This window comes from Ovis canadensis, chromosome 23 (genome assembly GCF_042477335.2).
Source record: "Ovis canadensis isolate MfBH-ARS-UI-01 breed Bighorn chromosome 23, ARS-UI_OviCan_v2, whole genome shotgun sequence".
In the NCBI taxonomy this organism is placed as follows: Eukaryota; Metazoa; Chordata; class Mammalia; order Artiodactyla; family Bovidae; genus Ovis; species Ovis canadensis.
This window is the reverse complement of record NC_091267.1, coordinates 74,883,333-74,909,308: the sequence shown is the minus strand read 5'-3', so window position 1 is coordinate 74,909,308 and position 25,976 is coordinate 74,883,333.

Below are 25,976 nucleotides of genomic sequence, written 5' to 3'. Positions count from 1 at the left end.
AGAGTGGGCCTGCGGCGGGGGTCTGACCCCCTGGCCCTCAGCGGGCTCTTGGTGATGTTACAGCACCCCAGGGGAGCAGAGAAACGTCAGCAGGGCATGGGGGGCACAGGCGCTCCTTCCGCAGCCCTGCGGTCTCCCCCTGTCTCAAGCCCCTCCCTCTTTCAGCTCATCCTGCTTGTCCCCGCAGACTTTGCTCCAGAAGCAGTGACTGCAGTGACTTTCTTCCCAGTAGCCGGGTTTGGGGACCACCCTGAAGGGGGGGGGCTGGTTCCTCCTCCTGTGACCCCCACCTACCCTGCTCCTGGAGGCCAAGGCCCTGCTGGAGACGCCTCTTCTCCTCTAGGCTCTTTGAACCCTGTTTCTCACTTTCTGGGTCCAAGGATCCCCGCTCGCTGACCTTCAGGGACCTGACTGTCCAGCAGGCTGGGCTCTCCTGCAGAAGAGACAGAGCCGTTCGTCCGGCAGGGTCTGCTCGGGGAGCCGGGGGACAGGGTCAGCTCTCAGAGGACCTTGAGCATCACCTTGAGAATTTACCCCGAGGTTAAGGAGAGCCATTACGAGTTTTCAGCAGGAGAGACACACAGTTAGATCTGTGTTTCAGAAAGATAACCTCCAGCTTTCTTAGCTATAAAGGGTTGATATTTTTAGCTATGAAGGGTTGCCTAGGCTAATGAATCACTTGTCACAGGTCTTGCCTCATCGGGCCTCATCCATCAATACCCATCTCTAATCCATTACCCAGACACCCAGGCCACCTGGATTTATGGGGATGTGAGAGAGCCCAGTGCAGAATGTGAGGGTGGGGGATTCCGAACTGGGAGCCTTTGAGCTGCCTCTTACCTGAGGCGCTCCATCACCCCTGGCCCAGGGTAAAGTATGATTTCTCCATAAGCCACTGGGGTTTTTAAAAATGTCTCTTTTGCAGCCCACCAGAACTAGGTTGCTATATACTCGTTCCAACAGGAGAGGATGTGTGTAAATCACCTGATTAAGTTGTTACTGGGTAAATCAGGAGCATCTGTCTGCTTGAGCGAGCCTGAGGCCCGGGGTTGGTGGTCTGTGGCACCAACAGTGGTATCTTCCCGTGGGCGGCATCGCAGAGCCAAGAAACGCCCACCAGCTGCTCCCCGTGACTACCAAATGTGGGCTCCAGGGTGCGTCTGCTCGGACAGACCCCAGCCTGGCCCGTCACATGCTGTGCAGCCTTGGGCGAGCGCTCTGCCTCTCTCTGCCCTCTGCCATCTCCTTTCTGAAATGAAGCGATAACAGAGTCGACCTCATGGGGGTGTTGTAAGGATTTGATCAGTATGTGCAAAGGGTTTAGAATACTGTCTGGTACACAGGAAGCAGATTCTCATAGAATATTATCTCATCTTCTTATCATTTCACCCCACCCCCCTACCCCCCGCCGCAATCGCCCGTCTATGGAGACGGGAGCAGAAACGGACCTATGTGTGCCTGTTTCTGGCCCATTGACTCAGCATGGATTCTTGGTCTGTCCATGTCCAAAGAGCCCCTGGCTGTGTCCCAGCCTCTGTGACGTTCCCACTGGTGCTTTTTCCCAGCTTGACTCCAGAATGCCTGCTTGTCTCCTTGGATCGTGTCAACCCCATCTAATTAGTAATTAACATATTTGCAGAGATTTAAGACTGAGTGCCTGGGATAACTCTAACTAACTGTCTGATGTGAATTAAACCAAGGGTATTTGTATTTCAAGTTTCCAGAATATTCTAAGCACTCCATAATGTTTGGTGAATGAATAAGTGACATGAAGGGCAACAAAAGACGGCACCATCTGGGCTCGTGTAGCTCCGTTATTCCGTTGCGCGCACCACACAGAGGCAGGCTGTGCTGTGAGCAGCTACAAAATGATCTCATTTAATTTACTAAGCGTAAACCTTAAATCATTCTGCAAAGCTGAACACAGTCATGAAATCACATCAATTAATTCTGGTCAACTGACCAGATACTTTGCTACTTGATAAACTTAAAATGCAGCGTTTATTGATATAGATTAACCGTGACTTAAGGAAACTAAATTTACAGACTTACACAATTGACAAATTAGAGGCTATTTGACTTACCAAAGCAGTCTTCAGCTTTACAAAAGAAAGGTCCACTGGAAGAATCTATAAATTTCAGACTCTTTGTGAGTGTTAAAACATAACTCAATTTCTGAAATTCTTTTTTTTTTTTTTCAGGGATACATCCACTGTACAAGTAAATGCAACTCTAAAATACTACTGTTGAACTTAGTAGAAATGTCCCAGAGCAAATGCAGGTGCTGATGAGTATACAGAACTTGTAAAAGAATGAAATGTAGAAATGTATTAAAGGTGACAGATGGGAAGAAGGACCAAAGGTGACCAAGAAAGAAATTATTGGAAGAGGAAGAATGTCAGCACGGTTAACGGCCAGGCCAGACAGAATCCAAGCCTGCAGGGTGTTCTAGGGACAGCAGGAGCCTGTGCACCCATCCCCAGCTTAGGAGAACAGAGAGAGACCCGAGCCCATGGAGCAGGCAGCAGAGAGGACCCGTGTCCCCGGTGCCCCAGCCAACGTGCCCCGTGGGCCACTCTCTTAGGCCCAGTGGTTTTTTTCTGTGGGGCCCCAGTTCCCCAGCCAGGGTTTGAATTCGCAGCCCCTGCATTGGAAACATGGAGTCTCACCATGGGGCCACCAGGAAAGTCTCTTGACTCTCTCTCTGACAGAGCTGGTACCCCAGCAGAGCAGAGACGAGACGGAGGCAGGCCTCGTCCACGGCTAGCAGGGCGCCTGATTAAGGCGCTCCTTTAAATCCCAGGGGGATCAACCTGAAACGATGTCCTCATGCTGATAGGATTCGGTCAGCGTCTCCCAAGTGTTTTATGGGTTCCACCAGATAACACTCTCCACACATAAAAAGATATTCCACATTCTTAACAATTCACTTGGCACAATAATAAAGACTCTGAGAACTTTTCTTTTTTTACAAGGAAGCCTATTAATATTGAGAGAAACAGTTCTTCCATGAGATGCACTCTGCAAAGCCCGCCGTTGGTTGCATAGCTGCACACAGGGGCCACTGCTCAGCATCAGCCGCTGGGAACATCTCTAATTCAGACCAGCAGGTGGTGAGCTTGACCCTGGTCAGCTCAACTTCTGCTTTTTCAATCAGTGACTTGTGTAAGGGGTAAAATCCGTGCTTATCAGTAACTGCTGGAAAGACAGCCAGTGAAACAGAAGGCAGGGTCAAAAGTCAAAATGACCTGAGCAGTGACTCCTCGGTGCTCCTTCCTGGGCGGCATTTACGTTAACTGCACGAGAGCGTTCCAGGGGAGGGCTGACTCAGCATGACTCCGGTCATGCCCGGACCTGAGTCAACACCATAAGAGGAATACAGCCCGAAGCCCCAGGAACAGAAGCTTGCTGTCCAGACCTTGTCTGGAGTGCACATTCCAGCCTAGATGCTACATTCAGAGAGGGCCACCTGAGACTGAATTACGTGCGGAAGAGTTCGGACAGTGTGGAACATTCCATTACATGAAAACTATTTGAATCTATTAAATATGCTTAGTGAGAACAAGAGGCTGAGGTATTGATTTGTCTTCTACATATAAATAATTATCTTATGTATATTGTATAAAACTTGGTCAAGTGCTCAAAGTCTAGATCGTGAACCAAAGGGTGGACGTAAAATTTCACTCAATATAAGACCGCTCAGGAGACACAGCGGCCTTGGATTCGATCCCTGGGTCGGGACGATCCCCTGGAGGAGGCACGGCAACCCACTCCAGTATTGTTGCCTGGAGAATCCCATGGTCTAGAGTGCAGGGGGTCGCAAAGAGTCAGACGCAACTGAGCATGTACACGTACGTAACAGTGGAGGAGGCTGTCCTTACAAGCAGTGTCCCATCACGGGAAGTGTTTAAACAGATGCTGAATGCCCGAGTGTCAGGGGTGACTTTCTGCTCAGATTCTAAGTTTTTTTCTGGTTATTTAATTGCATAAGACAAACGCTAAGTCGCTTTGGTTGTGTCTGACTCTGTGCAACCCTATGGATGGACCCATGCAGCCTGCCAGGCTCCTCTGTCCATGGGATCCTCCAGGCAATAATACTGGAGTGGGCTGCCATGCCCTCCTTCAGGGGATCTTCCAACCCAAGGATCAAATCCATGTCTCTTCTGCCCACTCCAGTGTTCTTGCCTGGAGAATCCCAGGGACGGGGGAGCCTGGTGGGCTGCCATCTAAGGGGTCGCACAGAGTCGGACACGACTGAAGCGACTTAGCAGCAGCAGCAGCAGCAACCTGCATTCGCAGGCAGGTTCTTTACCACTAGCGCCAACTGGGAAGCCTGTTTAAACAACACTGCCTCATTGTGGGGGGTGGGGGGTGGTAGTTGAGATTACTTAGCTTGTCCTTGCCCTAATTCACAGGATCGTGTCCCAAGCCGAATCCTCTCTGATGTTTCCGCTTTTAATTCTCAGTTCAATCTGAAAATGAGAAACACTAGCCTCTGAGATGCCCAGCCGTTCCTGCTCTTCCTAATCGCTGGGTCCAGGTCATTCTTTAATACCGTGAGACTCTTACCCGTCTTCCCAGCAAATTCCTCTCACTGTTCCATCCGGCAGACTTGGTTTCTATTCCTGAGCAATTAAAGGACTTTGACTACAGCCCCTCAGGTCTCAAGGCTAGTGCCTTTTACAATGTTATCTCAACAGAGGATCCTTCAAGCTTATCGGAACAGGAATTCTGGTTGTGGTTTCATAATATGCTTATTTCCTATCCTCACACCTTGGGCTTTGAACTCTACAAGTATTACAGCAACCCGACAGGGGATTGTGTGGGTCATCTTATAGGGATTCACTCCCACGCGTGTTCTGGTCTCCGGAGAACCGAAGAAGGCTGCTGTGAACAGACTTATTTACATTTTCATCATTAAAAAAATAAAACATGTCCTGCAAGGCACATTTTTATTTGGAAGGCAGCCCTTCATGATGCAAATCCCAGCTTCTCTGTGAAATGTCTCACTAATGGTGTAAGTCGCATACCTATTGTTTCTGGCCTGGAACCAAGAAAACGGCACAGCCCCTGGAAGCTCGCTTGTTACACAGCTGGCCTGACAGTTAATGAATGGGCTTTATTGGGCTGGAGGGCAGCAGGCCTCCCCGAGCCGAGTTTAGGACCCAGTTGGGTCTCAGAGGTCGGGGGGCTTCGAACGAAGCTCTAACGTCATGCTGTTAACTCCCGGACTCTTGGCAGACCAGAGTTTTCTGTTTTGAAAGGAATGGCCTTGTGCTTCTCGTGAACAAGTCCTGTTAGAGATCAAAGCAATCTTTCATAACCTCATTTTGATGAGTTAAGGGAAAATGAACCAGAAACATGAGGATTAAATGTCCCTTAAAATTCCCCTTGAGATGTAAATACCGAGAAGTATGTGCTGGGCCGAACTACATATGGGTTTTTATCAGACCCCAACCATGTGGGGAAGCAACGCGAGGCTCCTGACAAATCGAGACACGTCTGGGTCGGTCTCTGCCTAATTGGTCTGCATTACGGTCCTTGGGGGGGTCTCAGAATGGGAAGGGCACCTGTGCTCCCCTGGGGCTTGCTCCCGCCCACAGGGCTTATTCTCGCCAAACGGACCAAGCTCAACCAGCCAACATTAAGTTGTTATTTTGCTTTAAATCCCTCATTACTTGAAGCAATTCCACCCAGTTAAAGATGTCTCTTAGGGCTCCAAGCTTATAAGGAAAAATGATTTTGTTTATGTGTTAATTTCTCACTAAAAACACAGTACTCTCAAAGGAATTTCTATAACATATAACCAAAGAGGAATGCTAATTCTGTCTCGTTTGTTTTCAGATATCTTTGTATCTATCTAAACATTTATCCTAAAATTATTAACAACTTCTTGCCTGCTATTAATCAAAAAATTTCCTTAAAAGAGGGGTGGCAGAGAGATGAACATCTATGGGAGGAAATTAGGAATAATCTGTTGCTTAAATGTGCAATGAGTATAAAAACATAGAGGTGTTTTCCTTTTTTTTTAAGATCTTTTGATGTGCACCATTTTTTAAAGTCTTTATTGAATTCAATGGTATTGAAACAACATTGTTTCTGCTTTACATTTTGCTTTTTTGGCCACAAGACGTGCGGGATCTTAGCTGCCCGACCAGGGATCAAACTCGCACCGTCCACACTGGAAGAGGGAGCCCTGACCGCCACACTGCCAGGGGCGTCCCCATAGAGGGCTTTATTTGTTCATTTTGATTGAGGTGAAGTTCACATGACATGAAAATAACCATTTTAAACTGAACAGCTCAGCATTTAATACAGCCTCCGTGTTGTATAATCGTCACCTTTACTTGCAAAATATTTTCACTGCCTTAAAAAATGAGTGAGTGAAAGTCGTTCATTCGTGTTTGACACTTCACGAACCCGTGGACTATACAGTCCGTGGAATTCTCCAGGCCAGAAGACTGGAGTGGGGAGCCTTTCCCTTCTCCAGGGGATCTTCCCAATCCAGGGATCAAACCCAGGTCTCCGACGTTGCAGGCGGATTCTTCACCCGCTGAGCCACAGGGAAGCCCCTTAGAAAATGAATCTGTCCCATGAAGCAGTTGCTCCACAGTCCCCTCACCCCAGGCCCTGACAACCACCAGTCAGCTTTCTGTGTCTGCAGGCCAACCTGTTCATCAATGGAATCATACAGTAAGTGACCACAGGTGTCTGGCTTCTTTCACTTACAATATTTTGAGGTTCATTCACCTCGTAACAGGTATCGATACTTCATTCCTTTTTATGGCTGAATAAGTTCCACGATCTATACACACCACATTTGATTATTCATTCGCCCATGGAGGACGTTTGAGCTGTTCCCACCTTCTGCCTGTCGTGACTAGTGTTGCTGGAAACACGTATACACACATGTGTTTATTGGAACACTTGCTTTCAGTTCTCTTGAGCATCTTCTAGGAGTGGAATTGTTAGAAGATCGTTTGATGCTACAAAGAACGGTAGCTGAGCTCTGCAAGTCTAGTTTATTTTCAGCACCGCAGCACACACGGTTACAATCCCCACGGCTCTCTTCATCAGTGCCCACCACCACTAGACCCATCACTGGCTCCCCTGCACTGGAACCAAACTGAGAGCTGGTGTTTCTCTTCCTGACGCCGCAAAGAGCATGAGCAAAAGGGGGAGGTTACGGGGGTTGCTGGGGGGTTGCCGCTGACCATCGAGGGAAGTAAGAGAGCCCCCACCCTGGGAAGGAACAGTGTTCACCGAGGCTGGGGCTGACCCCTGAGGGCGTCTGTTTGCACTTCCGCCCTATGGTCAAGGTCACCAACGGACTACAGCAACTCCATGTGGCAAAATCACCAAGGCTTTACCCTTCTCAAGACCGGAAGTTTGGATCATGTTCTCAAGCAAAGAACCAATGAGGGTGCTGGTTAAAGGCAAGTGGTAGGAAGGGTAGGTATTCAACCAACCTCACTCTTAGGAACAGTTGCAGAAAAGCAGGTGGAATTTTTACCTCCCTTTTTTGTGTCTAGATAGAAGTCACACCCCTTGGTGTATGACCTCCAAAATGAAAACACATATCTACAGAAACCGGTACACTCACGTTCACAGCAGCATTACTCCTAATAGCCCAAAACGAAAGCAACCCGAACAGCCATCAGCTGTAGCTGTTAATGGTTGGTAGCTGTTAATGGTTCTTCATGGGAAATAGATGGGGAAACAGCGGAATCATGGCAGACTTTATTTTTGGGGCTCCAAAATCACTGCAGATGGTGACTGCAGCCATGAAATTAAAAGACGCTTACTCCTTGGAAGGAAAGTTATGACCAACCTAGATAGCATATTCAAAAGCAGGGACATTACTTTGCCGACTAAGGTCCATCTAGTCAAGGCTATGGTTTTTCCTGTGGTCATGTATGGATGTGAGGGTTGGACAGTGAAGAAGGCTGAGCACCGAAGAATTGATGCTTTTGAACTGTGGTGTTGGAGAAGACTCTTGAGAGTCCCTTGGACTGCAAGGAGATCCAACCAGTCCATCCTAAAGGAGATCAGCCCTGGGTGTTCTTTGGAGGGAATGATGCTAAAGCTGAAACTCCAGTACTTTGGCCACCTCATGTGAAGAGCTGACTCATTGGAAAAGACTCTGATGCTGGGAGGGATTGGGAGCAGGAGGAGAAGGGGACGACCGAGGATGAGATGGCTGGATGGCATCACTGACTCGATGGACGTGAGTCTGAGTGAACTCTGGGAGGTGGTGATGGACAGGGAGGCCTGGCGTGCTGCAATTCATGGGGTCGCAAAGAGTCGGACACGACTGAGCGACTGAACTGAACTGAAGGATTCTTCTGCTCCGTTTCCCCACTCACATAGAAATGATCGTTTTTTAATGCTCCCCTCTTTTCTTTCTCTAATGTGAGAAAGACAAACTCACTGTTTGATCGATATGTTGTAAGATGTTGCAATAACATCGTGAGAAAAATAATGGAATGTTCTTGGTATAAAACTTACAGAGGGGAAACCCCATGCTGGATTCCCCCCCAAGATATGCTTTAAAAAAAATAAGTAAACTTCTGTAGTTTTATTTTCAATTCAGTTTTAAATTATACATGCACTTCAGCCTCACGAAGTAGAGGTTCACTTATAATGATTTTAGGTCTTAAAAAACTAAAGGTTGTTTTCCCTCGTTGCATTGTCATGCTTTTTGCAGTGGTTCTACGCTTCTGTATAGCTACAAACGCAAGTCTCCCGAGACCACGCTTGTGATACACGCTTGTCATTCACAGGCCAAGCCGCAGGATGCCACTGTTGGGTTTACGCTACGGTGGACTTTTACTTAAGCTGAGCTGAATGAGGAAAGAAAAAAAAAATCTCTTTCTCATAAACAGAAAAATGACAATTGTTTAAGATTTAAGATTCAAAATCTGATGAGCTCTAACTTTAAAAGTCCTTTAAGTTGGGTTTTGAACATCATGGATTGAAATTGCATGTCTTTTATTAATTGCATTTCAGAATCAAGTCAAAAGAAAATATTTTGGACCAGTTTAAAAATGTGAGCATTCACAAGTATTCAGAACAAAACTCTCCAAGAGGCACATTTTCAAACTTCATTTCTATGCCAGCTATGCGAAGTGAATCGCATCGTTTATAGGCTCCCAGACCTCTGTGATATATCACTCGCTAAAGCTGACAATCTGTGCATTCATATTTGAACCTATCTAAAGTTGCTTTTTTTTTTTTTAATGGGGCTGATGTAGTTCTGAAATCAAAGTTTTGGGTAAATCACATTACCTTTTCTTCTGATTTACTCAAAGATACTTTATTTGTATTTCTGAATTGGACCACAACGGACAGTTACACTTGGCACTTTAAAATTTCTTTCTGACCTAGTTCCAGACTCTAAGAAGTAATTAAAGGTTTATAAATTAACCATCATAGGTCCCTGAGAAGCAGATATTGAAAGCAAAGCATTCCTTTTGTTTTATGAGTAAATAAAATGTACAGTAAAGCACTCCCAAAGTAGAATACATCCTATTAAAAAGTGGCTGTATTTATGAACATCCGGTCTATACATGTGGGAAATAAGTAGTAGTTACTCAGAGACTACAGTCTAATTAGGGACACATGGGTGGCGCTAGTGGTAAAGAACCCACCTGCCGACACGGGAGACGTAAGAGATGCGGGTTCGATCCCAGGCTCGGGAAGATCCCCTGGGGGACGGCATGGCAGCCCACTCCAGGATTCTTGCCTGGAGAATCCCATGGACAGAGGAGCCTGGGTCAGTCCTTGGGGTCGCAAAGAGTCAGACACGACTGAGCGTCTGAGCAGCAGGCAGGACGTATCCATACGAGAACAGTGCCGTGAGGCACACGAAGCGCTGAAGTATTTCTAAGCGCCCGGTTCAGAAGAGTCCCTGGGGGCTGGGGTGTCCAGGAAGGGCTCTACCACACACAGCGCTCGTGGTGAGACTGCAGGTTCGGGGCCCCTGGTCGTCCCGTGGCTGAGGCTCTGTGGCCCCAGTGGAGGGGGCCCAGGTCTGATCCCTGGTCAGGGAACTAGAGACCAGATGCCAAAACCAAGAGTTCACAGGCTGCAATTAGAAACCCCACGTGTCACAGCGAACACTGAAGGTCCCTCATGCTGCAGCTAAGACCCGGTGCAGCCAGATCAACAGATAAGTGTAAAGAAAAGGCCGCAGGCTCAGCGCCACCTCCTTGCAGACCGTCTGGCACTTGGTCCAGCTGTGCCGCTCCCTTTCTTCTGCTGAGTCAGTCGGCCCCTGACTTCTGAGGATCTTCATAGCTCTTTGAAGGTGTGTTCAGTTATGACTCTCAAAAATTGTTCGTTAATTTTTTTCAATAAATACCAGGCACAGCGGATACAACGAGCAAGTTCCCTGGTCCTGAAGCTTCTGGCCTAATCTGCGCTTTGCGATTTCTTTACTTGTCTCTCTCCCATGGGACTAAGAGCTGCTCGGTGTCCCCAGTGTGGAGGACCGAGCAGATTGTGGAGGAGGAAAAGGCAGCCCACTCCAGTGTTCTTGCCTGGAGAATCCCCACGGACAGAGGAGCCTGGCAGGCTTCAGTCCATGGGGTCGCAGAGAGTCGGACACAAGTTAGCAATTGTATCAGTATTCTTGCCTGGAGAATCCCACGAACGGAGGAGCTCGGGGGACTACAGGCCATGGGGTCGCAGAGAGGTCACGACTGAGTGACTAACACAATGCCTGATCCACATGGGGTGGTTCAGGGGAGACAGAAGACGTGGTGATGGAGAGATGGGGTTTCCCCGGCTGCTCAGGGGTAAAGAATCCGCCTGCCAATGCAGGAGACACGGGTTCGATCCCTGACCCGGAAAGATGCCACGTGCTGGGGAGCAGCGGAGCCCGGGAAACAGAACTCCTGAAGCCTGTGTGCCTACAGCCCTCGCTCCACAACAGGAGACGTCACCCCTCAGGAAGATGCGCCCCCGGCTGGGGAGTAGCCCCCGCTCACCACGACCAGAGGAAAGCCTGCCCAGCACCAATGCCCAGCACAGCCGAAAACAGTGAAAGAAGAAGACGAAGGAGAGAAGGGACTCGCTTCCCGCGAGCAGGAGGGAGAGGGCGAAGCCGACGTCAGCGCCAAGGGTGGCTTTTCCACGCCGGCTCCTTCGGGTGCTCGCTTTCTCCAGTAACCCTCAGCGCCGGCGAGCCTTTCACGTTACAGGATTACCCGTGTGCCTGCCTAGTTATTCTGCCCAAGCGTGCCTGGGGGACACTAAACTGTCTTCGCGCAATAAAGGCTAGGCCCTCGGAAGGTCAAGGCGGAGGCCCCTGGGGGCTCTGGGGAGAGCCGGCTGGCGCACGTGACTCCCGGGCGTCCGCCCAGCCCTTCCCGGCGTCTGAGCCGCAGGTCTCAGGTGATTCAGAGCTAGAGGCGACTCCTGGGGGGTCAGCGTGACTCACAGGAGCGGGAGGTGAGCAAAGCAATGGCCCGAGTGGCTGCTAGACGATACATTTTTGAACTTAACTGAAATACCCTGAGTCTCATATTCAGGATACTGGTTCCCCGAGCAACACAGAGCGAGAGGAGCAGTGAGCTGTGACCGGGCATGTCAGAGCCGCTAAGCTCACCACAGGGCACCAGCGGCCTCGGCGCTGCCTGCCAGACACGGCTCAGCCGGGGAAGTGCCCACAGGTGTGCCCAAAGGAAAGCAGAAGCCCACGGCCAAGGTCCACGCTCCGAGCAGCCCCTAAACTCAGACAGCTGAGAGAACAGGAGACGTGGGCCTACCCTCTGCCCTTCCCTCTGGGGACCTTAGACTGCCCACTTTCAGGAAGAGACGCTGAGGCGATCCAAGGAACGCTCAACATTTTTTTTTTTATTAATTTATTTTTTGGGCTTGCTGGATCTTAGTTCCCTGACCAGGGATCGAACCTGTGCCCCCTACAGTAAAGCCATGAGTCTTACCCACAGGACCGCAGGGGAAATCCTCACGGACACTTGAAAGGGAAACACTCTACACAGAGGGCACTGCTCTCTCTCAAAGCTGAAAACCGTGTATCAGCTCAGGAGGAAGAGCAACAGAGCTGTGACAGTTTACTAAGAAATGCCTGTCAGCCCGCAGTTTAGATGAATGAGATTATTTGAACAAAAGCTCAATCTTTAGCAACTGTGAAGAAACCCTCATTACGTCAGTACTTGGCCTCGATGTTTGCAGAACCAGGGTCCTGGTTGTTGGAGTTTGGAGATTTTTCAACAGGTCCCGAATGGAGACTCATGACAGTGGAGACCCTCTCCTCGGTCTCGCTCCGGCGTCCAGCTCGGGCAGAGTCCCCCTCGGTCTCACTCTGGCATCTGACTCCAGAGGAGTCCTCCTCCGTGGTCTTGTTCTAACATCTGACTCCTCCCCCTCGGTCTTGCTCTAACATCTGACTCCTCCCCCTCGGTCTTGCTCTAACATCTGACTCCTCCCCCTCGGTCTTCCTCTAACATCTGACTCCTCCTCCTCGGTCTTGTTCTAACATCTGACTCCTCCTCCTCAGTATCGCTCTGACGTCTGACTCGTTTTGCTCACACACTGCCGACCACGCGTCCGGGCCGTGCTGACCCCTCCCTGTTGGGTACACGCTGACTCCCTGCCTCCAGGCCCCCGTGTAAGTTCTCTCCGGCTCCTCTGTCTCACGTGCGGTCCTCGTTGCCCTTCTCTCCTCGAAGATCAGGCCAGTGCATCAGTGCCGTCCACCCTGCCTAAGCCACGCGGTCTCATGGAACCATCTCTGAGCGGGTTTGAAAACCTAAGAAGAAAAAGCTCCTCCCCTTGCAGTGCTAACATAATTTCTGCTTCCTTCTGAGTCTAATCTGCTTCCCCAGATTTCCGCCTTTTATCTTGTGGTCTCCTTTGCTCTGTTTAGGACATGAACTCACGTTTTTGGGCAAAAGACACCCAGATCTGTCAGTTCAGCTGGACCCTTATTCTGCACTTATGTCCAGAGTCCTGCATGGCCAGGACGCTCCACCTGCGTGCTCTGACCACAGCTCCCCCTCTGTCTGAGGGAGAAGAGAAGAAATTCAGATGAGCCCACTGAAGGGCAATGCTACAGCGCTGGTGGCTGCGGTGGGGCTGCTGGCTTATCCGAGGTGCGTTTTCCTCGTCCCCCGAGCCCCTGCATGATACAGTGAGAGCACTGCAACGGATGCGTGAAACCAGGGAGCAGCGGGCGCGCGGCTCTCTGTACCTGTTCAGAGGCTGCAGCCAGCTGGCTCACGGCTAAGTGCTGAGCGAAGATGGAACCCGACTTCTGCTTCCCAAGACTGGGCAGAAAGCGGAAACAGTCACAACATGATCAGGGCACAGCGTGAACCCGTTTTTGCAAAAACAAACATGTCTCTTTCATGTAATACTTATCGATCGCTGTGACTGTGCTAACAAGTCCCTATCAGCTGGGAACAAAGAAAGGTGTCTTCTCTGAAGACCGGAATCCAAAATCTGTATCTCGGGGCGGAAACCCAGGTGTCAGCAGTGCCCGCCGCAGAGGACCTGGGGACGAGCCTGCTCCTTGTCACATCCAGCTTCCGGTGATGCCCGCCTCCCTCGGCCTGAGGTCATCACTCCAGCCCGCAGGGCCAGCGTCTTGCAGTCTCTGCTCTGAGTTCACGTCGCTTTCCCCTCCGTGAGTGCACTGAACTTCCCTCTACCCCCCTCTTACAAGGATACATGTCATCACTCTCAAGGCTCCCTGGCTAGTCGTGGATAACTGCTGTCTTCAGATCCTTAATCACACCTGCAAAGGCTTCCCTGGTGCTCAGATATTAAAGAAGCTACCTACCAGTGCAGGAGACCGGGTTTGATCCCTGGGTCGGGAAAATCCCCTGGAGAAAGAAATGGCAACCCGCTCCAATGTTCTTGCCTGGAGAACCCCAGGGACGGCGGAGTCTGGCAGGCTATGGTCCATAGGGTCACAGTCGGATGACCAAGTGACTAAGCACGCAAAGGTAACAGTTACAGTTTTCAGAATTAGGGTGGGACTATCTTGGGGTGGTGGGCATTATCCGAAGACCACTCACAAATACCTGTGGTGTGTCCAGGGCAGCGTGGGGCGAGTGGACACGTCTGCGGGGCCTGTCTCACGGGATGAGGATTGAGGGCTCAGCTGCGTGAGCGTCACTGTGGAGCTTCACAGACGCCAGGCGGGGTGGAGTGGGGGAGGGGAAACTCAGGTCAGTGAGCAGAACATCACCTGGTTGGGAAGGCACCGAATAATCACGGTTGTCACCAGGTGGCTAGAGATACTGCTGCCACCGTTACCTTCTTTTCGCTTGACTATATATATAAAAATACCTCTTTTAATGTAGTTAACGTCAGCTGATGTTAGAAAAATACAATGATCTTACATCATAGATGATACAGCAGAAAAAAATTACCTGGAATTGTGTTAGTTTAACTTTTTTCTGATTTACTTTTAACTTGCTTTGCTCATCTGTCAATGTGTTCATGAAAGTTTAGAAACAGGCAGAAATGAATGTTATCAATTTTAAAGTTTGAGGATATAATGTAAGATACCTTTATAATTTATTTAAGCAACACACTATTGTTAACCGTTTGGCTTGTTTCCAACTAGATCCCTATTATTGGACAATGTGGCTGCTTCCAACTTGGCACTAACAAACCAACACAAAGTCAGAAAAACTGGGTGAAAATCAGTCACAGGCAGGCGGGTGGCAGGGGCGGGGTGGGGGGGGGGGGAACAACTGAAAAAACTCTGCAAAGACAGACCACAGCGCTTGAAGAAAGAAAGGGTTTTAAAACTGCCCCTTGGTGCATACAGGTTGCCAGTATCTGTTGACAGGAAGGAAGAAAAAGAAAAAAGAGAGAGGGAGGGAAGGAAGGAAATCAATGGTGCTACAAAGTTACTCGTTTTCAACCGAATTATTAGTAACAATTTAGGGATTATTGACTCCACTAAGCTGTTCCTGACGAATCCTGCCTTCTCTCCTTCCGGTCAGGGCTCGCGTGTGCCCCTGGAGGCTGCTGAGCCCTGCTGGGCACCCCTGGTGGAAACTGGAGTGCTTCTGCTGGTGTTTGCAGGTGACCTTCTAAAACCCAGTGCCTTCTCTGCAGTCTCAGGTCTGGTGGTGAGCCTGGCAGAGCCCTGACTCAGGCCCCGGGCAAAGCAGGCGGAGGGCACTGCCTCACACGGGGCGCTCAGATCCAGTGCCTGGGTGGGGCTGGTTCCCGGCCCCCGGGGTGGACGCGGCCCTTTCCCCGCCCGGCGATCACAGCTCCCACGGGCCCGGGCAGAGTGGGAGGCGGGGGAGTCTGGGCTCAGGGTCCAAAGCTCGGCTGGGACAGGAGGGAAAGGCACAGCCATCCTGAAAATGGTCTGTTTCCCCGCTCCAACCTGGCCCCCAAACAGTAAGAACGTGCTTCCTACGCTTCAGACGGAAACGGTCTCCCAGCAGTGAGACCACGGTCACAGCACCCACGACCTCTGGAGCAGGACCGTCCCCAGTTCAGACCCAGAAACAAGAACGAGCCGGCGGCGTGTTTGCCCATAAAGCCGCAGCACGAATTCTCATTTCCAAGGACGGTGCGTTCACTTCTGGCACCTAAAGTTGCTTAGCTGGTTCTTCAGAGTTACAACATTGAATTCATTCCCAAGTATGAATCCAACCACCAAGCCTTTTATTATCTCAATCTGTCACCAGGAACAAAGGTGAGAACCCCGCCCGGGCGAGCCCCTTAGAATACACTCCATCACCCACAGGAAAGTGGTGCCCATTCTGCCTCTTCTCTGGGCAACGTATTCTTCTTGTATATACGTGCGCTTCAGCTGAGCCATTTGAAAGGACGTTCCAGGCAACACGACATTTACCCATAAATACTTCAGCAAGTGTCCTGCAACTCCACCACAACCCTATTATCACACTGAAGAAAATCTGCCTTATTACCTGTTTTAAATTAAGATAAATAATAATAATGTACATAATATTATAAGAAGGACAGGGAAGCCTCGTGTGCCGCAGTGCATGGCGTCACAAAGCGCTGGACCTGACTAACAACATACATGATAAATAGTGTACAGTCTATATTCGAATTCCACAAGCATCTTCCCAACGTCCTTCGTGCCTTAAAAAGTTGTACCATATAGTTGCAGTTCATAACGTGTTTTTGGTTTTTTCTTTTAGTCTCAAAACATTGTAACAGAATAGCCCCCTGCCTTTCTGTGTGGTCTTGCCTGTTTTATACTACTTGGATTTCAAGTTCATACCAACTGTCTTATAGAATCTTCTGCTTCCTAGGACTGCCTAATTTTTCCTTAATGATTAGGTTCAGGTAAAACATTTGGGGCCAGAGTGTGGTACCAGTGATGGGCGACCTTATTTTGTTACGCCAGAAAGTAAGTTTTTAGAAATAAAGTGAACAAACCACACAGTGAATGGATCTATATTCTTGAATCGCCCCATGTGCAATGAAAATGCAGTGTATTTTTTCATAACAATCTTAGTATCAGCTCTTGTGGTTTTTTAAATTCCACTGTAAGTAACAAGCCTTCTGCATTCCTGTGAAGGGGACATTTAACAAGCCTGTGAACTAATGCTAGGTACCTTTTGCAGAGTCTGGAACTTCTCCTATCAAGACCAAAACCAAACCAGACCAAACAGCACCTTGCGAAAACAGGAACACCCACCCTTCACAAGCTGTGAGTTTTCAAGCCCAAAGCCAAACCGTGGCGGGTCGCTAAGGCTGGGAGGCCACGCAGTGGTAAATGCCGCCTTCACCCTCCCTGGGGACGGTCTCACCTCTCTCACCTGATGGGAGCCCCGCACCCCTGACAATCAAGCCCAACCAGCAGACCCAGGGCTGAGGGCGTGCTCACATACTGGAAACCGCCTCGACATCACTGCTGCTGACTGAGGAACGAGGTCTGCTTGTCTGTCTCTATATGCCCCAGAGACAGAGCAGGCTGGGGGCTTGCACTGGGATCCCCAGCCCACGGCAAATCTCACGGCTCTGCACGGGGGCTCAAGATGGATTTGCAGCAAGCCCTCCATCATCCTAGCGTGACTCTGGTGCAAGGTGTGATTTCTGGGGCTGGAAAAGGCTTTTCTGTGCCCCTCAGGTCTTTCCTAACTGCTAGAGCTAAAAAAAAAAAAAAAAACAAAACAAAAACAAACAAACAAAAAAAAACACCAATTTTGTGTTTCACAGCATTTTTTTTCTTAATTTTAAAAAATTAGTTTTTAATTGGAGGATAATTGCTTTACAGTATCGTATTGGTTTCTGCCGTCCATCAGCATGAATCAGCCATAGGTATTCAGGCATCCATCCCCTCCCCCTTGAGTCTCCCTCACACCTCCCTTCCCGTCCCACCCCTCTTAGGTTGTCACAGAGCAGCGGGTTTGAGTTCCCTGTGTCAGACAGCAAATTCCCGCTGGCTATCTAAAACATTTAAACATATCTTTATTTCACTTTATTTTTCTGGCCCAACCGCAAAGCATGCGGGTCAGGAATTGCAGGATCTTGGTTGCCAGGCCAAGGATGGGACGCGCAGAATCTTAACCACTGGGCCGCCAGGGATGTCCTCACGCCATTCCTGAGAGGCCGGTGGCAGTCCTCTCTCCCTGCAAAGCCATCCACCCGATGACCCAGGTCACAGCGAAACGTGCAAGGCCCCGAGGGGAGCCTGGGGGCGACAGACGCCACGCCGCACACCCCTCTCGATCCCAGCGTGGGGCTGGCGTGAGCCGCCGCCCTGACTGCCGATTTCGCGACTGCTCTCGTGCTCTTCCGCAGCTTTTGCCCCTTCCTTCCTCTCCTGTTATCTTCCTCTGTGAACTGATGACTTTCCACAGCGGTGAACTTTGATTCCTTTCTCTTCATCTTGTGTGTGCCTACCCAAGGGTTCGATTCGTGGTTACCCTGAGGCTCCCTTGAAGTGTCTTAGAGACAGAAGTCTATTTTAAGATGGTAATAACTGAACTTCCATTGCACATGCAAACTCTGCCCACTGACTGCCCCCTACACACACATCTTGTGTTTGATGTTGCCATGTCATCTTTTTACATATCCATTACCAAATTATTTTACTTATAGCTACTTTAGGGTTTCCTAGGTGGCACTAGTGGTAAAGAAACTGCCTGTCAACGCAGGGGACATGAGATCCGGGTGTGATCCCTGGCTCGGGAAGATCCCCTGGAGGAGGGCATGGCAACCCGCTGCAGTGTCCTTGCCTGGAGAATCCCATGGACAGAGGAGTCCGGCAGGCTGCAGTCCCTGGGGTTGCAAAGAGTCGGACACGACTTGCAGGGACTGAGGATGCATGAGGGGGGTGCAAGCAAAGCAGATTGGGGTGCAGGCCCCAAAGCTGGGAGGCTGCTCACTGCCCTCTCGCTCTTTCCCGTGAAGGGGCGCTCTCGGGGGGCGGATTCCTTCGCGCACAGAGCAGGTATGGGCTCAAGGATGGGCAGCGAGGGCAAAAGGGAAGCTGTGCTCCTCATTACTCCGCGCACTTATCCTCGGGTTTCTCCCGCCAAGGGGCCTTCTGAGCCCTCCCAGAGCTGTTTTTGTTCGGGGATTGTTGCTGTTGTCCAGTCGCTCAGTCGTGTCCAACTCTCTGTGACCCCATGGACTGCAGCACGCCAGGCTTCCCTGTCCTTCACCATCTCATGGAGTTTGCTCAGACTCATGTCCATTGAGTTGGTGGTGCCATCCAACCATCTCATCCGCTGTCACCCCCTTCTCCTCCTGCCCTCAATCTTTCCCAGCATCAGGGTCTTTTCCAATGAGGCAGGTGGCCAAAGTATTGGATCTTCAGCTTCAGCATTAGTTCTTCAATGAATATTTAGGACTGATTTCCTTTAGGATTGACTGGTTGGATCTCTTTGCTGTCCAAGGGACTCTTGAGAGTCTTCTCCAGCACCACAGTTTGAAGGCATAAATTCTTTGGCACTCAGCCTTCTTTATGGTTCAACTCTCACATCCGGACACGTTCATGCGTCTCTGTCTAATTATTGATCTCTCTTTAGGAGACCCAGGCTGGGGTCTCCTACTTTGAGATCTTCATTAGGAAGAATTTGGGAATGGGAAAGGGGAAAGTGAATTTTTTTTTTAACTAGTAGGAAATGGTTAGAATCCTTTCTCTGCTGAAATTGCAAACTTACAAAATGGTTTTCAGGAAGAGAAGTAATTTGTCTGAATAAGTTCAAGTGTGTGTCTTAGGATTTTGAATTTGATCAGAACTTTATTATGATCAAGTAGACAGAGGAGGCGTTTTCTGTTGGGGCAGCTTTTTCCAGACTCGCAGCCGCTTCCCCCTAAATGCAGACTCGTTCTGTCATACTAGATGGGTGTTTCAGCCCCTGCAGTCATCACGCTCATTCGGGGGAGGTGCACTGCTGATAAGAAAATGGGCTGAACATTCAGTCAGTGGTCGTGACATAAATATTCTCAAGTTGTGTAAATAAGACTGCTTTTAAGTGAACTATATTTCCAGCTCCTGGCAGCAGCAACCTGAGCAGATGCTCTCTGGGGAAATGCCCTCAATAAATATTAAGGTTTAAAAGAGTTTTGTGAACTCGGACTCCTCCATGAAGTCACAAAAGACAGGCCTTCTTTAAAATCTAGTTGCAGCGGCTGTGTCTGACTTCCAGGGGAGGAACTGTCGAGTCTTTGAACCTGCGCTTCACTCTTCAGTTACGAATCCGATTGCGGAACCAAAAGACAGGCAAGTAAATACGAAAGGGCGAGCTGAGCTGGTGAAAGAGAGACATGCTTCGTCCTGCCGACTGTGGGCCCGAGAGCTCCGCGCCCTTCGTGAAAAGCCCCCGGCAGTGTCGAGAGCGCCCCAGTCTCAGATCATCCCAGGGCTGATCTCCAAGAGGGGGCGAGAGGGGAGGGAAGGGGGCCATTCCCTGCTGCCGTCCCGTCTTCCCTCCAAGGGAGGAAAGCAGTCTTCACGTGACCGAGTGAGTGAGATAGGCCGTGTTCCTTGTCTCCCGCATCCAGTCGGAGGGAAGCTGAACCCAGTGGTGGCAAATAATTACAGGACTGAAATCGCCTTGTTTGTGTTACCTTTGGAGTGCCTTATTTTGTAGACACTTCAGATTTATTGAGACAGATTACACCCCTGTGCATAAATCACTTTGTAAATCAGGCAGTTTTCCACAATTCCTTTAGGCCTCTAGGGTACAAGCTAATACGCTAAAGCAATAGTTTACTGTTAAGTGGAGTCCTGGGGAATTGTCTTCTCATCGGGAGGTGTGTTCATGAGGTCATAGGAAGGAAGCGCTCCCGTCGTCTCTCTGCTCCTGTCTTTCTCTGTTTACGTGTCCAAAAGGGGAAAGTTCAGGCTCTGGGTTTGGAAGGTGGAAAGTTGGGCTTTGTGCTTCTGCTGTGAGGAGAGGTTATCTGTTCTCAGTAAAGAGGAGGGGACACCACAGGAGGGACCACGACCTTGGTCTTGACCTTGGGTCCAGCAGGGTCTGCTACCTTCAATCACCCGGGCTCTGCTTGTCAGTCTGAGGAAAGGCCAGCCTCGGTGCTCACACTCGGGCTCCTCTGACGCTGTGAGCGGCCCGTGGTCAGGCGCTCAGGCGTGCCCGACTCTCTGTGACCCAGTGGCCTATAGCCCACCAGGCTCCTCTGGCCGTGGGATTCTCCAGGTAAGAATATGGAGTGGGTCGCCATTTCCTCCTCCAGGGGAACCTTCCTGATCCAGGGATCGAACCCACATCTCCCGCATATTCCTGCGCTGGCAGGTGGGCCCTTTACACTGTGCCCCCTGGGAAGCCCGTATATGACACTGTGAATATCAAACACCGTTTCCTCCAAGATATTTCAGTTGCATTTTGGTTTAACTCAGGACGTGGCCCTCTTTTAAGTGTTTCAAATATTTCTGATTTGCCGAAACATTAACAACCAAATGGTCGCTTAATCCTCAACGGCTAAAACCAAGAAGTAAAATGTGGAGGGATGACAGTTAAGTATAAAGTTGTGCCTCGAAATTAAAAAGAGCCCTTTAAGAATTGGTGGCTTAAGTTTATTTAAAATGTAATTACTTTGGGCCTTTGTGATGGGGTTCCTCTTTCATGGACGAAGACAAGAATTCCACACACAATGCCAGTCAGGGGAACCTAATATTCAAGAGAGGATTTGGGTGGTTCAAGATGAAATTAAATCACATGCTTGGATGGGCTGCGTTATAAGCAACCTCCCAGCTTCCTCCTCGATTCCTGGTTCCTCGTCTCCAGCAGCAGCAGGGACGTCCCTCCTCCCCAACACTAGTCACTGCTTGAATTGCCCTCCTGATGGCCAGCCTCCTAATTGCTCTGTAACCCTCTTTCACACCCACATTTTGCTCTTTATTAAGCCGACAGGGTTTGGACCACCTTTCCTCTCTGTAAGGGCCTCTTCTCATGGCCCTACTGCTCTACTTTTGAATTGAATTTCTTCCTCCCACCAGGTTTTCATTATGTGATTCACAGACAAAGAGGCAAGAAGAGATTGCCCGGGACTGTACACTCACAGTCCCCGTGAGGTCAGGGTTCACATCCTCGTTTTCAAGGGTTGGGGAACACTTCCTTAAACCACGATAGAGGGGAAGGTTCATTGGAGCTGCAAATTGTCCGGAGTTGTTTTAGAAAACAGGGCTTGGTTGCAATGGAGATGTTTACTGCTGCTGCTGCTGAGTTGCTTCAGTCGTGTCCGACTCTGTGCGACCCCATAGGCAGCAGCCCACCAGGCTCTGCTGTCCCTGGGATTCTCCAGGCAAGAATACTGGAGTGGGATGCCATTTCCTTCTCCAATGCACAAAAGTGAAACATGAAAGGGAAGTCGCTCAGTCGTGTCCGACTCTTAGCGACCCCTTGAACTGCAGCCTACCAGGCTCCTCCGTCCATGGGATTTTCCAGGCAAGAGTGCTGGAGTGAGGTGCCACTGCCGGCTCCCATGGAGATGTTTAAGAAGTGGCAAACAGTCCAGAAAGTCACGTGCCTAAGTGTGCTGAGCCTCAAAACCGCGTCTAACTCTCGGTGCCTCCATGGACTATAGCCTGCCAGGCTCCTCTGTGCATGGAATTTCCCAGGCAAGAATGCTGAAGTGGCTGCCATTTCCTTCTCCAGGGGATCTTCCCGACCCAGAGACTGAACCCACATCTCCTCCACTGGTAGGCAGGTTCCTTACATTGAGCCACCAGCGACGCCCAGCAAAAGGTCCAGAAACTCATGACACTTCCATGTGTAAGTCAAGCTCTGATTTGCAAAGTTACTGAAAGTCATCCCTCTGCCCAGTAGGACCGGAAAGCCCTGTCCTTTCGACCCCCTTTCAGGAGCTGTGCACACCTGGCCGGCGGGCCCAGCTCTCGTCCTCACCCCCGCCCCTGCAGCTCCCCAGCTGGCTGCCTCCGTCAGCCCCACAGAGCAGGTGAGAGGCCTGAGTAGCCACCACACACGCAGGAGGACTGTCCAAGTCCTCCCGGGAGGGACTGAAGCTCGCATTTCCCGGCGGCTCCCCCACGCCGGGAGAACCGGCGCCAACGGGACCCCAGCGGGAAGGACACGCCTGGTGACGTCACCCGGGGCGTCGGTGCGCGTGGGAGCGGGAGTCCCCGGGAGACGGGTCCATGCCTTCCAACCCGGAGGAGGCACATCGGCCAGCGTCTGAACTGCTCCGAGATCTTTGCAAACAGTTCCTACACGCCTGGTATTGTTCAGATACCTAATGATACAGTAGTGCTTTACATAATTGCCTTTCGTCGAAAACTATAAATAGTCCTCTTAATATGCAGAGAAGTACTTATACCCCAGACGCTCTCATGGTGAAGGGACTGGGGCTGTGATTTCCACCTGCTTCAGAAGCGCTGAGACGCAGCCGCTCGGCAGGCACACTCTTTCCTTTGGCCTCCTACAGAGCCCCACACCCTCGCCCTCCAAGCCAGCTCAGGACGCTCTGATCCCCCTCCGCTGTCGGGCTCAAGGGCTCCTGTAGCGATCCTTTGCGTCTTTACGCTCCGCGAAACACACCTCAAGGGAAGTCCTGGGAGAAGTGCTCTGACCTCTGCTCCAGGAGAGTGTATTTCCTGGGTCCCGGCCTCCTTGTTCCCTTTTGCAGGCTGCTGGAGGCGGTGGAGCCGTCTTCCAGGGTTGCCTCACTGGTTCCTTGTCTTGACTGATGGCTTTTCTTGTCTCCTCACATAACCACTGATGGGTGAATCCAGCAAAGAGCCTTTCTCCACAGTTTGGATTAGAACCTTGACCAATAATTACTTGGAGCTTTTTCTTCAGGCTGAACTAAAATCTGCAGTACAGACACACTTTGTTGTCTCCGCTTTGCAGATACTCCGGTTTTCACAGACTGAGGGTTTGTACAGCCCGGCATGGATCAGGTCTATCCGAGCCGTTTTCCCAGCAGCCTTTGTTCACTTCGTGACTGCCACGATTTGGTAATTCTTGCAATATTTCAAACTTTTCCATTATCATTGTCTTGGCTACAGTGATCTGATGTTAGCGATTTTTGATGTTATTACTATGACTTAGGCTTAGGGGGAGAAGGAAACGGCAGCCCACTCCAGTGTTCATGCCTGGAGAATCCCAGGGACAGGGGAGCCTGCTGGGCTGCCGTCTGTGGGGTCGCACAGAGTCAGACATGACTGAGCGACTTAGTAGTAGTAGTAGTAGGCTTAGGGGACGGTGAGCATTTTTGAGCAATAAAACATTTTTTAAAGGTATGTACTTTTTATGAAGTATACTTTTAAAGTATGCACTTGTTTCTAGACACAATGCTATTGCACCCTTAATACACTACAGTACAGTGCGAGCGGGCTTCCCTGCTGGCTCAGGGATAGCCAACCTGCCACGGCAGAAGTGGGTTTGACCCCTGGATTGGGAGGATCAAGTGGCAATCCTCTTCAGTATTCTTGCCACGGACAGAGGAGCCTGGTGGGCCGCAGTGCGTAGGGTTGCAGAGAGTTGGGCCCGACTGAGCACGGCGCCCGCGTGCACGTCTCGCACACGTGACTGCTGACCGGACACCTGCCTCCGGAGGGAGCGGCAACAGGCAGGGAGCGGGCCGCTCCCTGGGACGTGGGATGCCACCCGGGAGACACAGTGTAACACAGTCTCCTGAACTGAGAAAGGAAAGCACACCTTTTCTAACAGGAAACCGCAGTCTAACTTGGCTGACTGATGGGGTGACAGAGGACTGACTATTAATTCGTTTACATGGCAGCCAGTTTCCGTAAATGATTGCTCCAGCGTCTTGAATAGAATAGATTTAAAGCCCTTGATAAGGTAATTGCATTTATCAAAAATATCCTATTAGTAAAGGCGTACTGAGATTAACTAACAATATTTAGATTTTGCTATATCTTTTGGGTGAGATAAAATACCTATGTGATAGATATTAATAATAAGTATAGTCAGTTGTAATTTACTACGTTTTAATATATCCATCCTTTTTGGTTATATTTTCCCAACATTGAGAAACTAAATAACTCCAATGACTGGATAACAAATCTTTTTTTAAATCAAATGGGTTTCTGGTGGGGTTCTTTTTTTTTCTTTTGCTTTTAATAAAATTGAAAGAGGACCTAACTGAGTTATCAGCTGATAGATTAATATAATAATTTTTGAAGATGGAGCAGAATGTGATTTTTGAAATATTTCTTGGAAGAAGTTCAAAGGACTGAGTGCCATTGGCGTAACAACGTGCCCGCTCTCTGTTTATGGGAACAGAGAGCTGCAGAGCTTACATACGTGTAAGCAGAAACTATAGAGAGGAGTGAAGCTGCACCCGCCTCACTGCAGCAGTCAGAAATGCTCGTCTGCGGATGAACCCATCTTTAAGAGAAGCGTTTCTAATGACTTTTGATATGTAACGATACTATATCAAATCAACACTTGTGATATATTTATATTGCTGTGATCAATTGTGAACTAATAATAATTACAGCAATAACTCCATTCTATCCATATGAAAATGAACGCTTAATGCTTCACAGTCACTGGGAATTTGAACAGTTAAAAATTCCAGTTTATATACATACATCTGTGGCAGAGAAGCATAACTGAGCAATCAGTTCCCGCCTTGAAGCACAGACTTTACATCAGAATAAAATTGTGGGAGAAGTAGAATGGAAATGTAGGTTTGAGAAGAAAAAAGAATCACACAGATGTCCCAAGCATTCAGTAAAAGTGGGGTTCACATCCTTTTTTAAATGAGTGATGGAGGTTTTCATTCTGGGTCAGTTTGTTTCTCAAACGCCAATATTAACAAGCACCCTGGAAAGGACATCTTTTGTGACTATTGTAGCTTATGATGAAAAATTTACGTATCAACCAAAACTGTGTGAGCAGTATCTAGCTTTAACTATTCTATGAGCTCCAGGAGACCATTCTGGAATCCACTGCTCCAGGAGATGCAGGCTTCTCGACACAAAACAGGACAGTTCTGCTTCGTTTCTCTGAGCTTCTGTTAACAAGCAACCTGCCTCTCTGGGGCGGTGTGGGACTAACTGCCCCCTTTCCTGCTGCCTGCGTGCTTGTAAGCTTGAGCAGAGCTTGGGCCTTTTTAAGGTGGCGCTAGTGGTGAGGGACAGGGAGGCCTGGTGTGCTGCGATTCATGGGGTCGCAAAGAGTTGGACACGACTGAGCGAATGAACTGAACTGAACTGAGTGGTGAAGAGCCCGCCTGCCAACGCAGCAGATGTAGGAGGCGTGGGTTCGATCCCTGGGTCAGGAAGATCCTCTGGAGGAGGAAATGGCAACCCACTCCAGTGTTCTTGCCTGGAGAATTCCATGGACGGAGGAGCCTGAGGGGCTACAGTCCATGGGGTTTCAAAGATTTGGACACGACTGAGTGACTTAGCACACACACAGAAAGGGAAGATCCGTGTGGATCTCTGTATTCGCTTAAATAATTTTCATGGTGATGTTACTTGAAAAGTGAAAGTGAAGTCACTCAGGCGTGTCTGACTCTTTGCAACCCCAAGGACTACAGCC